Consider the following 12,513-nt stretch of genomic DNA (forward strand, 5'->3'; position numbering starts at 1 on the left):
TGTTTAAATGAAAAATGAAATGAAAAAACAGATAACAGCCGTTTCCTGTGTACGTGACTTCTGTGACTGCGATGCCGGACTTTTGCACCGCGTACGGACTGAACCAGGACTGATCCAGGTCTGGGACCAGACCGGGGCCAGAGCGGGACTGAGACCGATACAAGACCAGGACCAGACCGGAGGCTCAGAGCCCACGGCAGGGCTGGAGCTCGAAGCTGAGGCTCGGAGTCAAACCTTGGAGTCCACCCTGGTCCCAGTCTGGTCCCACTCTGGTCCCAGTCTAGTCCTGGACCTGTATCAGTCCCAGTTCAGTCCGTACGCGGTGCAAAAGTCCAGCAACACAGTCTCGGAAGTCACGTAAACGGGAAACAGCCGTTATCCGTTTTTTTCCATTTTTCATTTAAACACAAAATTGAAAACTGAAAAATCGAATCGTTATCCGTTTTTTCATTTTGGTTTTGGAGACAAATAATGAAGAAAACAGTTGTTATTTCGTTTTCTTATTTTTGGTTTTATATTGAAAAACGAATGAACGAATGATACATGGATTAGAAAAGTTATCAGGCATGTTGAAAATTACCGTTCAATTAATTGATTTATTGATTATAATTACAGGCCGACATACAAGCTTTAAATTGATTATTATTGATGAAGTGACGTCCATAAACATGATGGATAAACGTAGATTCCCTTATGAATGACAGGAGGATTTTTGAGAGGATCGAGAGACGACTGTGATTGGATCTGCTGAAATCTTGCCAGAGAAATACTTTGCTGTGAGCCTAATCCCAGACTCCAAAAATTTGTTTGACGGAGGTGTGTCTTACACCTCCAAATTTTTGGAGTGTCTGGCTCGTCAGGCTATAAAACCAGAACAAAAAACAGAAAAAAACAAACTACAAATACACAAACCCTCTCGTCAAATGAATATTAATACTTCTACGTATTTACGGTACTACGAGCTCGCTGAAGCCAACTTGTGCCTTGAAATTCCTTTTTTCCGACCCCCCTTTGAGGCTCCCTGTGCGGCTCGTGGTCCGTACATCACTCCCCTCCTCCTCCTCTTCCTCCTTCATCTTCTCCCCCTCCTCTTTCTCGGCTTTTTTCCAATATCTCTGGGTTTTGTAGTTTTCTAAAGCTTCCCCTGTTCATTCTGTCCTGCAAGCAACATCAGGAGTGTTTACATCTTATTCTGCCTTTTCTTCCTTCCTTTCTTTCTTCTCTCCTCCCTTTCTTTTTTTCTTTGTTTCTTCCTTGCATTCTTTACTTCTTTTTTCAATCCTTTAGACTTTCTTTCTTCCTTTTATTGACCATCATTTTTTCTCTCCTTATTCCTTTCCTTGTTTCTGTCTTTATGTATCCTTTTTTTCCTTCCTTCTTCCTCCTTTTTATTTTCCAAATTGCCCTTTGTTTTTTCCTTTTCTTTTTATGTATCCCTTCCTTCCTCCTCCTTTTTTCCTTCCAATTTTTTTCTTTCGATTCTTCCTTCCTTTGTTGCTTCCTTTCCCTGTCTCTCCTTCCTTACTTCCTTTCTTTGTTTTCTTCTTAAATGCTTCTTAATTCCTTTTCTATAATTCTTTCTAATAGTTCCATTTTCTCGCTTCCTTCTTTCGTCCATCTTCCTTCCTTCCTTCCCTTCTTCCTTCCTTCCTTTCTTGTTGGTATGGGCAGAGCAGGTCTTTGTGAAATGGAAAAGTGTGGAGAATTCTTTCCTTTTGGTGGAAGGAAAGAGATTTGGCTCCAGCAGGATCCAGCCCCACTCGAGGGATATTTTTAACCTCTGTCGTTTTGTGTCTTAACCGAAAAGAAAAGAATGATGTATTTCGAATTTTTCATTACAATTTCTCTTGGTTATTATATTATATTTTGATGTGTGAGCTGCTGCATCCAAATCATTTAATTTGCCGATCAGGAAAGTTGGTCTAAATTGTCTAAATTGGTGAAATATTGTGTTCAAATTTTGCACCGTTTAGAATGAAAACTCAAAAATATAATAAATACGTAAATAAAACACATTCTAAAACAATCCGATTACATTTTGGTACCAAGAAAAAGAAAGCGAAGAAAGAGAGGGAGATGAAAATTGGGAGAGAGATAAAGAGGAGAGAAAGAGAAAGGAGAGAGATAGAGAGGAAGAGAGGGGGTGAAAGAGAGAGAGGAAGAGGGAAGTTGAGAGAGAGAGAGGGGGTGAAAGATAGAGGGGAAGGGGGAGGTAGAGTGGGGAGAGAGAAAGACAGAGGGAATGAGAGAGAGAGAGAGAGGAAGAGAGGAGGGGTAAGAGAGAGAGGGAGGAAGGGAGGGGGGAAAGAGAGGGAGATGAAAATGGGGAGAGAGATAAAGAGGGGTGAGAAAGAGATAGCGAGGGAGAGAGAGAGAGAGGAAGAGGGAGGTAGAAAGAGTGAGGGAGAGAGAAAGGGAGAATGAGAGAGAGGAAGAGAGAGAGATGGAGGGTGAAAGAGTGAGGGAGGAAGAAAGAGGGAGTGAAAGAGAGAGAGAGAAAGAGAGAGAGGAAGAGAGAGAGGAAAAAAGAGGGGGTGAAAGAGAGAGAGAAGGAGAATGAAAGAGAGGGGGTGAAAGAGAGAGAGAGAGAGGAAAAAAGAGGGGGTGAAAGAGAGAGAGAGGAAGAGAGGGAGAATGAAAGAGGAAAAAGAGAGAGAGAGGAATAAAGAGAGGTGGTGAAAGAGAGAGAGAGAGGACGAGAGAGGAAAAAAGAGAGGGGGTGAAAGAGAGAGAGGGAGGGAGAATGAAAGAGAGGGGGTGAAAGAGAGAGGGAGGGAGAATGAAAGAGGGGGTGAAAGAGAGAGAGAGAGGAAGAGAGAGAGGAAAACAGAGAGGGAGTGAAAGAGAGAGAGGAAGAGAGGGAGAATGAAAGAGAGAGAGGAAGAGAGAGAGGAAAAAAGAGAGGAAGTGAAAGAGAGAGAGGAAGAGAGGGAGAATGACAGAGGGGGTGAAAGAGAGAGAGAGGAAGAGAGAGGGGAAAACAGAGAGGGAGTGAAAGAGAGAGGAAGAGAGGGAGAATGAAAAAGAGAGAAGCAGGGAAAGAGAGAGAGGAAGAGAGGGAGGGAGGGGGGGAGGAAAGAGAGAGAGAGATGATAATTGGGAGAGAGATAAAGAGGAGGGGAAAGGGATAGCAGGGAGAGAGAGAGAAAGAGAGACGGGGCGAAAGAGAGGGGGAGGAACAAGTGAGGTTGAAAGAATGAGGGAGAAAGAGAGAGAAAGAGAGAGAGGGGTGGTTAAAGAGTGAGGGAGAGAGAGAGGGGGACTGAGAGCGAGGAAGAGAGGGGTGGTGAAAAAAAGAGGGGGAGAGAGAGAGGAAGAAGGAGAGTGAAAGATAAAAAGAGAGAGTTGGAGAAAGAGACAGGGAAGGAGAGAGAGAGAGTTGGTGGAAGAAAGTGAGGAAGCTGAAGATTGGGAGAAAGAGAGGAAAAGGGAGGGTGAAAGGAAGAGGGAAAGAGGAAGAGAGAAAGAAAGTTGGTGAAAGAGAGAAGGAGACAGAGAAAGATGGGGGAATAAAGAGCAGGAGAAAGAGATGAAGAGGTAGAGAGCAAGATAAAGAGAGAGAGAAGGAGAGAGAAAAAAAAAGAAAGCGAGAAGGATAAAGAGAAAAGAAAAGAGGGCTTGTAAAGGGAGAGAGGGCACGGAAGAAAGAGAGCCATTTTTATTTGCCCTCTCACCAGGAGCTTATCTTGCAATTCTGATCTTTTTTTTTTTTCTCTCCAGTAATAAATACAAAGTAACAATTCGCAAATGTTCTCTGTCAAATTGAGTTATTCTGTATTTACCCACAATTCCAAATCTAAAATTGTCAAATCACAAAACAAACAATGCCAAAATTGGGACAAAACGTGCAGCATTCCTCCTAAAAACTCGATCAAACTCGTCACTCCTCGTTTGCGTAAAAATAAATATCTCGAACCGTTTTTTGGGCTCCACCTCCTAACTTCTTCATAAATAACCCACATACCTTCTTTATTTTTAGCCTCGTTTCGCCGCGCACTGAACACACGCTTATGCAGAATACACAAGAAAACAAAAGCTCGTGTTTGTAAAGTGTACGTTTATTTCCAGAGGCTGCGCTAATCCCATTATATTCCCGCGTGGCGAAGGCGAGCGGAGGCAGATCAAAGTGCCGAGCTGTACAAAGAGGTTCGCAGGTTAGAGGAGTTAACGGAGCCGGAGCCGCTGTGGGGAGTCATGTGGAAGGAGGGAGGGGGTCTGGGTGATGAAGAGGTGAAGAGGTAAACTAAGAGCGCGGAGAAAAGACGGGAGGAGTTGGTTTTTTGACGGCTTTTTTTACGAGCATAATAGTCTGAAAGAAAAGTCATCTGAAGTGAAATGAATTTGTGTTGCCAGATACAAGTTTTTCTCAGGATATGGTCAGGTCGTGCCAAATGTGAAAGCTTCTCTAGAATTAGCACCTGTATTTAAGGAAGACTTTAAGAATTACAATCACGAAATGAAATGAAACGGTTACACTTTCTTCAATACGAATGCGAATTTACAGACGAGACTCGACGGTCATCACTTCACAGGCTTTATTTACTGAGCAGAAGAAACTTTGAACGAGATGCCGGACTTTTGCGCCGCACACGCCACGGACTGAACCAGGACTAAACCCGGACTAACCTAGGACTGACCAGGACTGAACCAGGAAGATTAAACCAGGACTGAAATAGGACTAAAATAGGACTAAAACAGAACTAAACTAGAAAAGCACTCAGAGAGCGCAGACCTCCGCCAAGGACTACCCCCATTTTTTATATAAATTGCGATAAAATCAGTCTTCTGGATCAGATCTGGATCAGCCTTTGGAATATGAAAGAGGATCCCATTGTCCATCCCTGAGTCAAATTTCATGGGGTTTGGTCAATAATTAACCGAGATATTGAGAAACAAAATTTTTGGCCCCATTTACCACAATGTTAACTAAAATTTCAAAGTGATCCAGAATCCAGGATTTCTTCCGGATCACCCCCAAAATGAAATCAGCTCTTCCTTTTCACATTTCCAACAAATCCTGAAAATTTCATCAAAATCGGTCCATAACTTTTTGAGTTATGTTGCTAACAGACAAACAAACAAACAAACAGACAAACGCCGGCAAAAACATAATCTCCTTGGCGGAGGTAACCAGGACTAAACCAGGACTAAACCAGGACTAAACCAGGACTGAACCAGAACTGAGCTAGGACTAAACCAGGACTAAACCAGGACTGAACCAGAACAGAGCTAGGACTAAACCAGGACTAAACCAGGACTGAACCAGAACTGAGCTAGGACTAAACCAGGACTAAACCAGGACTAAACCAGGACTAAACCAGGACTGAGCTAGGACAAACCAGGACAAAACCAGGACAAAACCAGGACAAAACCAGGACTAAACCAGGACAAAACCAGGACTAAACCAGGACTAAACCAGGACTGTGCTAGGACTAAACCAGGACCGTGCTAGGACTAAACCAGGACTGTGCTAGGACTAAACCAGGACTGAGCTAGGACTAAACCAGGATGCCCATGTGTAATCACTACCTGCCCGCATACCCCTGACCCGGTGCAAGACTCTGATTTGAGGCTTGTGTGCTCAGAATATTCACATTTCCACCTACCCAATCTCCACGTAAGCCTTCTGACAAAAATGCATGACTTTATCAACTTTAACGGCATCGGAGCATGTTAATCATATAATTTTACACATTACACAATTTGCACTTATTTTTAGTTTTAATATGTGCAACAGTAGTATTGATATCGTGGGCTGCTGTATGGATAAATTGCCGTTTATGCGACACATTTGATATTTTCATTGTTTTGATCATTCAAATTGTCGTGTTTCATATTAAAGGGACCAGAATTTTGGACATAGAGCCTCATTTCCTAATGAGCCAGAGTGTTGGAGACATGTGGAGACACTTTTAAAAATATTCCATCCAGTCCTTGTATTGGCAGAGGTCACTGGTGCTAGGCTAGTGCATGTCAATGGCCATAGTTAGCCTACCACTAAAAACAGTCTTAAGACCAGTTTACAGTCCAGCGTCAAATCGTCTGCATCACGACCCAGAGAACCCCCTACGCAGAGTGTCTGGGTCTACTGACGTGCGCCGCAGAAATGTTCTAACTACGTGTCAAAACAATGCAGACAGTATGGGAAGGGATGCAGACAACAAGGGCTGTGATTGGTCCTCTCTACCACCGCTCTACATACATTTCCCGTTCTCTGCTTTCTTTTCTTTCAGTATACATTGAGTAATAATGTGTTTAATGCAGCTTTGCACACCTTTGTTTATGTTTTACAGAAACGAAACTTAAAACTCCTTGGCTAATTTGCATAAATTAATCACTCAAAAAACAGCTCGCTCCTTAGTGCGCGTTAAATCGACACAGAACTACACTTCGCCCTTTACCCACTTCAGAAAGCACCAAAAGCAAATCTATTATTACACCAGACTGTCGATGTAAATGTCTGTGTTGATAGAATAATGTTTGAAATAAAATTAAGCCTGTTGTCACATGTTGAGGGACTATTTTCTCAGCAGCCGCGGAATTTTACTTTGCCGGTAAGAGAGGTGCTAGGTGATATCAGTCCACCGCTGCCAAGCTTTCTATCAGGAAGTACAACTCACTGCTGGTTAGACATAAATCCTTCAAATGCAAGGTTATATTTTACTTTACTCTATCGACTTAAAAAGTGAGAACTTCAACAGTGTTGTAAATTCAAAATTTAATGGAACAAATTATCTTCCATTTTAACCCCTCTAACCGCCATCTTCGATGAGCTTCATTTGACTGGAACCACTCCCTTAGTCCACTTCTTTACACAGTCCATAATTACTGTGCATATTAATATCCCCTCATATGCATTTTCATATCTGGGTTACATATACTCTGTACTGGACAGTCAGTATGTTAAAGGTGGAATGTGGGTCAGTGCTTTCCAATAATCCATGTGTGTATATATCTACAGCAGAGAGGGGCGGTGTGCAGAGGTCACCCAGGCCCTCCGGCTCACCTATAGACCCCCCATTCATATGTATGTGGAGCGAGCCCGCGCCACGTGTGAGCCTACATGCTAGCCCTCTCGCTGTATCCATGTACGGTGGTATCAGAAGTACATGAGATAGGATCAGCGCAGGATTAAGATGTTTTAATCTGCATGTTAGCACACACACACTGTTTTATGTGCTATTACGGAGATGGGTTAGAGGTGCACTTTTGACCCATGGGCGCTTACTGAGACAGACTGGGTTGGTGGTTGTGCATGGAATTAAAATGTGGTGTATTTTTTACTTACAGTACATTTCAGACTATAAATCGTTCTGGAGTATAAGTCGCACCAACCAAAAAATGTGTAATGAAGAAGAAAATAACATACTATAATACTACTAATAAGTTGCACTTTTTAGGGTAAATTTATTTTATAAAATCAGAGACCAGGAACCGACATTTCATCTTGAAAGTCAAGTTCTAGTAATAACAGAGAGAGAACAGAGAACAACAGACTGTTAACGTCACATATGAACAGTTCTTCAGATAAACTATAACATAAACAACAGAACAGAACAAGTTTACCAAACTCTCCATCTCACTCCAAATCACTGAATCCATTGAGTTCTTCATCCTCTGTGTCACTTCTGAGGTAAATGAAACGACTTCTGTGTAGCTGTTGTCAAACTCAGCATCAGTTCCAGTTAGAATTATTCCGGCCTTTCTGAATCCTGACAGGATGGTTTCAATTGTCACTGAAGTCCAGGCTTTGTCCATCCATCCAGTGACTTACATGTTACACCCTCCTAGTGTCACAAGTTTCTTGCTCACTCCAAACTTACTTTCTGCTGCTCAATTACTGTTTTTCGGCTGAATATTTCACTACTTTCAGCTTGTAATCTGCAAAATATGATTTTCTTTTTGGGGGAATTTGTGTTCAGTCTTCTCAGTCATTTTTATAACTTTGTTTAAATTTTCAGTGGTACAGAAGTAATGGTGCGAATGACTGATATGATACAGACAGGATAGCAGCTCTTTCTGCAGGAGACATGTGTAGTAGAGCCAAGGACCACCGAAACTATGAAAAAACGTAGTTGTGTTCATAGAGGTCCTATATTACACAAAATTGATTGTTGTGATTTTAAGCCATGTCATAATGCTGTTACCTCCTCAAAAACATACCTGGATTTGTGTATGGTTTCATTCACACATGTTTGAGTAGTTTTCAAGTTAACAGCTACCTTTTTTAGCTTTTTATTTAGTAAAAATGGGCATTTCTAGAGCTGAAATTATCCAAATGATACTAGTGAAGGTGTGTGAAGTTTCAAAACACAAGGTGGAACAAAGTGTTTTCTGTTTGAGAGTGTAAAAGTAACAAAACACAATTCCAGGTATATTTGTGATGACAAAACAACATTATAACATGTAGTAGATCAGAAAATAACACAATATGGACCCTTTAACATTCTTTCTAAATAGTTCTTATGCAATCTTGCGTACAAAATATTCCTAATCCACTTATTCCTATGTGGGTCATCGGGACATTGGCTTGGTTGTTGTAGAAGTCATTTTAATGAATATATTTTTAGCAAGTTAAAAATGTATGTGAGCGGGGACAACACGCTGTCATTATCTGAAAGTTCAGCGGTCGTCATGGGGATTCAAAATTTGCTCCTGACAAATACTTTTTACCATGGTAAAGTTTAAGCGGAATTCATTAGCATCATTTGTCCTTGGTCCACTGCCAAATAACAACATGTCTCTATAAAATCCACAAGAATCTGCATATTTCCACACGTGTGTTGAAAACAGCAAGTAAACCAATGAAAAATCAGGAAATTCTTTGGGGCTTCTGATTGGTCACATTTACCGTCGATGTCTCTTTTAGCCAATTCGTTTTTTTTTATTTATTTATTTATTATTTAAGTTGTGACTGTTCGCTACTAACTTGTCTCTATGGAGATGTTGTTGCTTCAGTCTCCAAAATATGGCATTAAACATCTCAGTCTACATAGAAACAAGCAGGAGAGGCCACCAGGCCAATTTACCAGTGAGATCTGTGAAGAGGCGACCCCACTCACATATCATCAGAATACATGTTTTTAAATGTATTTTTGAGCAATAAAACCACCCATAATCAAATAAATGTAACTTTATATAAGTTTAATACCATGCTATTGTGGAACCTTATAGGCAAAGCAATAGCATCTCCATGGTAACGGGTGCTCAGCCTGAAAAGGTACACAGTGTACCTCTAAAGTCTTAAAGGTGCATTGTGTAACTTTTCTGGTGGAGGGTGTGTCAAATGTTTTTCTTCATGGAGATGTCATTACTTTGTCTGGTGTATAGAATTACACCTTTCTATCTTCACGGAGACCAAACCAGACCAATTTACAGGTTAGATCTGTGGAGAGACGACCCCACTCGCTGTCAGAATGCCTATAATAAAACCATGTGAAACTGGATAAATGTCAGGCAGATCTGTTTAACGTCATATTTTGGAACTTTCGAAGCAGAGCAATGACAAATCCATAGAAACAATTTACCATCTTTCCATTTCCAAAAGACAAGACTTTTTATATGATCTAGTTAAAAAGCATGTTTAGTAGCGTATAGACGTCATTAGGAAGTGCAATCAGAGGCAGGTAATGTTGATGCATAGTGCTGTATGGTGCTGGGTAATCTCAAGTAATCAACGTTCTAATGTTCTTCCTGTTATCGTAGTCCCTACATCAGTCAGGCCTCAGTTAATGACTAGGTTTTTGATTAATAATATCTGTTGATGCTCTTAAGGCCGTCACACACTGCAGGATAATTTGCCCGATTTCGCTGTGATTTGCTGTCTTCGTGTGCGATTTTGAAGCCGCTGTGCTCCTCGTGTGGTGTCAGTGTGACTCTGAGCTGCTCTGTCAGATCATAACCACCAAACATGAGCAACATTACGGTAATAAAACAGAACGTGAGGGGCAGAGGAGTGACGGACACAGAGGCGCAACATACAAACTTGGGCTATAGCAATATAATTAATACTCACCTCTAGTAAAGTTGTACATTTAAACTGCAGCATCTCGTCCATATTATCCATAGAATTAATAAAATAATAATAATAATAATGACACCCAGTCCACAAAACAGCGCTGTTAATCCAGTTTGAAGTGTTCTTTAAAAGTAAAAAGGCAGGAGTAGTTCCTCAGCGCACTGACCGAGGTGAAGCTGCAGATTAGTGATAGTGACTCTACTTCCTGTGGACTTTATCGTCAATCTTTTATGCTTTAAAAATCATGTATCTGGAGTACTGCAGCACATTTCACAAATAATAATAATAACACAGTTTTGACTTAACCTAAACTAGAAGTGCACTGCTCTGATCTTTTGAACACTTAAGAGTCTTAAAGCGAGTGGTTTTACTGTAGACAGGAAACAGCTGACGAGGTGCACTCACAACTTTTAAACCAGAGGTACGCAGTGATATTTTGCTGGAGTCTTTGCAATCGCAGATTTAAAATCTTATAAGATTCTCCTTGTGTCTGTGGTGTGCGCTTTTTGTCACACATTGTCGTTTAAGACCGAAAAATCCTGTAGTGTGTGGCAGCCTTTTTGCAACTTTCCACAATTAAACTGTTCCGGATGAAGGTAATTTCATACCTAATATCGAATTTTCAGTTCTCATCTGTGGAGAAGCGATCCCACTCAGTTGAAATGCACACTGATAAGTTTTTTTTAAAAATATATATATCAAGGAAAACAATGCAAGATAGATACCTACAGGCAAAGCAATAGCATCTCCATAAGGACAAACAGAAAAGTTACACATTACACCTTTAAAACATCTCTCTTCTTATTCTTCTCTCCCTCCTTTATAGCCTCTCTTCATTGATCCTAACATCATCCTTCCTGTGTACATTATGTAATCTAATAACCCTTACTCTATAGTACACAGACATTTTAGAACTTGTACTTTTTAGAGTATTTTCCTAGCCTGACTTTTACTCCAACCTGAATAATGTTTTGTATCAAGAAACAGTAGTCTTAGTTGAGGAAAAGTTTTGGTTACTTTTATGTGGACTAAGGGAGTGTGACGTCACCCATAGCGTTCGGCTCCAGTCAAATGAAGCTCATCGAGGTTTATTTATAGACAAAATAGCGAAATAAAAACACCAGGATCATGTAGAGCAGGTTAATGTGAACATTTTAAGACCGAAATGACGAGTCTCACTTCAAGCAGTTACAGAGAGAGGGGACAATTTTTCAATGTAACGTCAACTGGAGCCAGAGTCGATGGACCCGGAAGCGGTCCTATGCTCACTTCCTTTTGGAACGTGGCAGCCAGCAGGTTGGCTATGTCCATTTATATAAACAGTCTATGGTTTGTCTTTTGAAAATACCCGTTTTTGCACGGTATTAAATGTTTTTTATCCTACGACGACGACTTTTCAAAATAAAAATCTGATGTTACGTCCCGGCAGTTACGTTTAATTTACTGTTACTTGAGTAGTAGTTTTTACTCTTGCATGATTAATTTCTCAGACCACTACTTACTCCTACTCAAATTTTGGCAACTCTTCCAACCTCTGCACGCAGCTAAACCCTCATGCTAGCTCTCGGCCCATATGCCACCACCAGAAGGGCTATTTTTATAACCCCTGACCCCGCCTGATCCGTACTGTTAGCCGTATGTTAGCGCTACATTTTAAGGGCATGCGGTCCCAAAGGCTTCTCCCGGTCTCTCGGTCTCATCTGGTTTTGCGCTCGAGCCCATCCCCCCCCGTGCTGCAGATTTCTAATGACTCTGGAGATGTTTTCGGTGGAGATTTGCACATGGGGGTGTCAGGGATTACATCATGTGACAGGCAGGGGTAGTCAAAGCAGGTTTAGTCACTAATGATGCTTTGTGGGATTGTGCTCAGAGAAGCTTGGGTGGGCCAAACGTGATTCATTATTAGTAACAGTATAAGGAATATTAAAGCAGATTGTGATAGTTATTTACAGTGACTGACTATGACTATTGCAATCAGGTAAAGTGGCTGCATTGGTTTATCTAAGTCTTTAAGAGATAATTGACGTTCATGGAAAACTATTTTATATTTGGACATTGTAAATAGGTGAAATAGGGGTGACAGTAGCTCAGTTGGTAGAGCATGTGTCCACTGATCCAAACGTTGGCGATTCGAATCTCGCTCTCGATATAAACATCTTTAGTTGGGCAGTCAGGTCCAGTACTTGAGCAAGACTCTCAACGTGTGTGTGTGTGTGGTTGTATGGTCTTGACAAATTAAAGCATTGTTTCCCAAAGACTGGGTCGTAAGAGATTTTTTTGGGTTGCCTGATATGCGCCTGATCTGCTGCTGCGCTCTCCTCCTGCACCCGAACTGGAAAGTGCTACAAAAACGCAGACAGGTCCACCTATCTCATTAGAAATACTGAAATGTGAAATGTGCTGAAATGAAACGTGTTTTGTATAATTTCTGATCTTTTTGTATTTATTTTATTGACTATTTTGTTCCAGTATTTCAGGTTCAGTTGAATGTTGAA

General features: G+C 41.1%; 1 protein-coding gene across 1 annotated transcript in view; it reads left to right on the forward strand.

Moving 5' to 3' along the window:
- Positions 1-12,513, forward strand: part of vav2 (vav 2 guanine nucleotide exchange factor) — a 581,772-nt gene that overhangs the window by 234,954 nt on the left and 334,305 nt on the right. The window lies entirely within an intron of this gene.

The sequence above is a fragment of the Boleophthalmus pectinirostris genome, unplaced genomic scaffold (genome assembly GCF_026225935.1).
Source record: "Boleophthalmus pectinirostris isolate CB_2022bp ecotype Guang Dong unplaced genomic scaffold, ASM2622593v1 HiC_scaffold_18, whole genome shotgun sequence".
Lineage (NCBI taxonomy): Eukaryota > Metazoa > Chordata > Actinopteri > Gobiiformes > Gobiidae > Boleophthalmus > Boleophthalmus pectinirostris.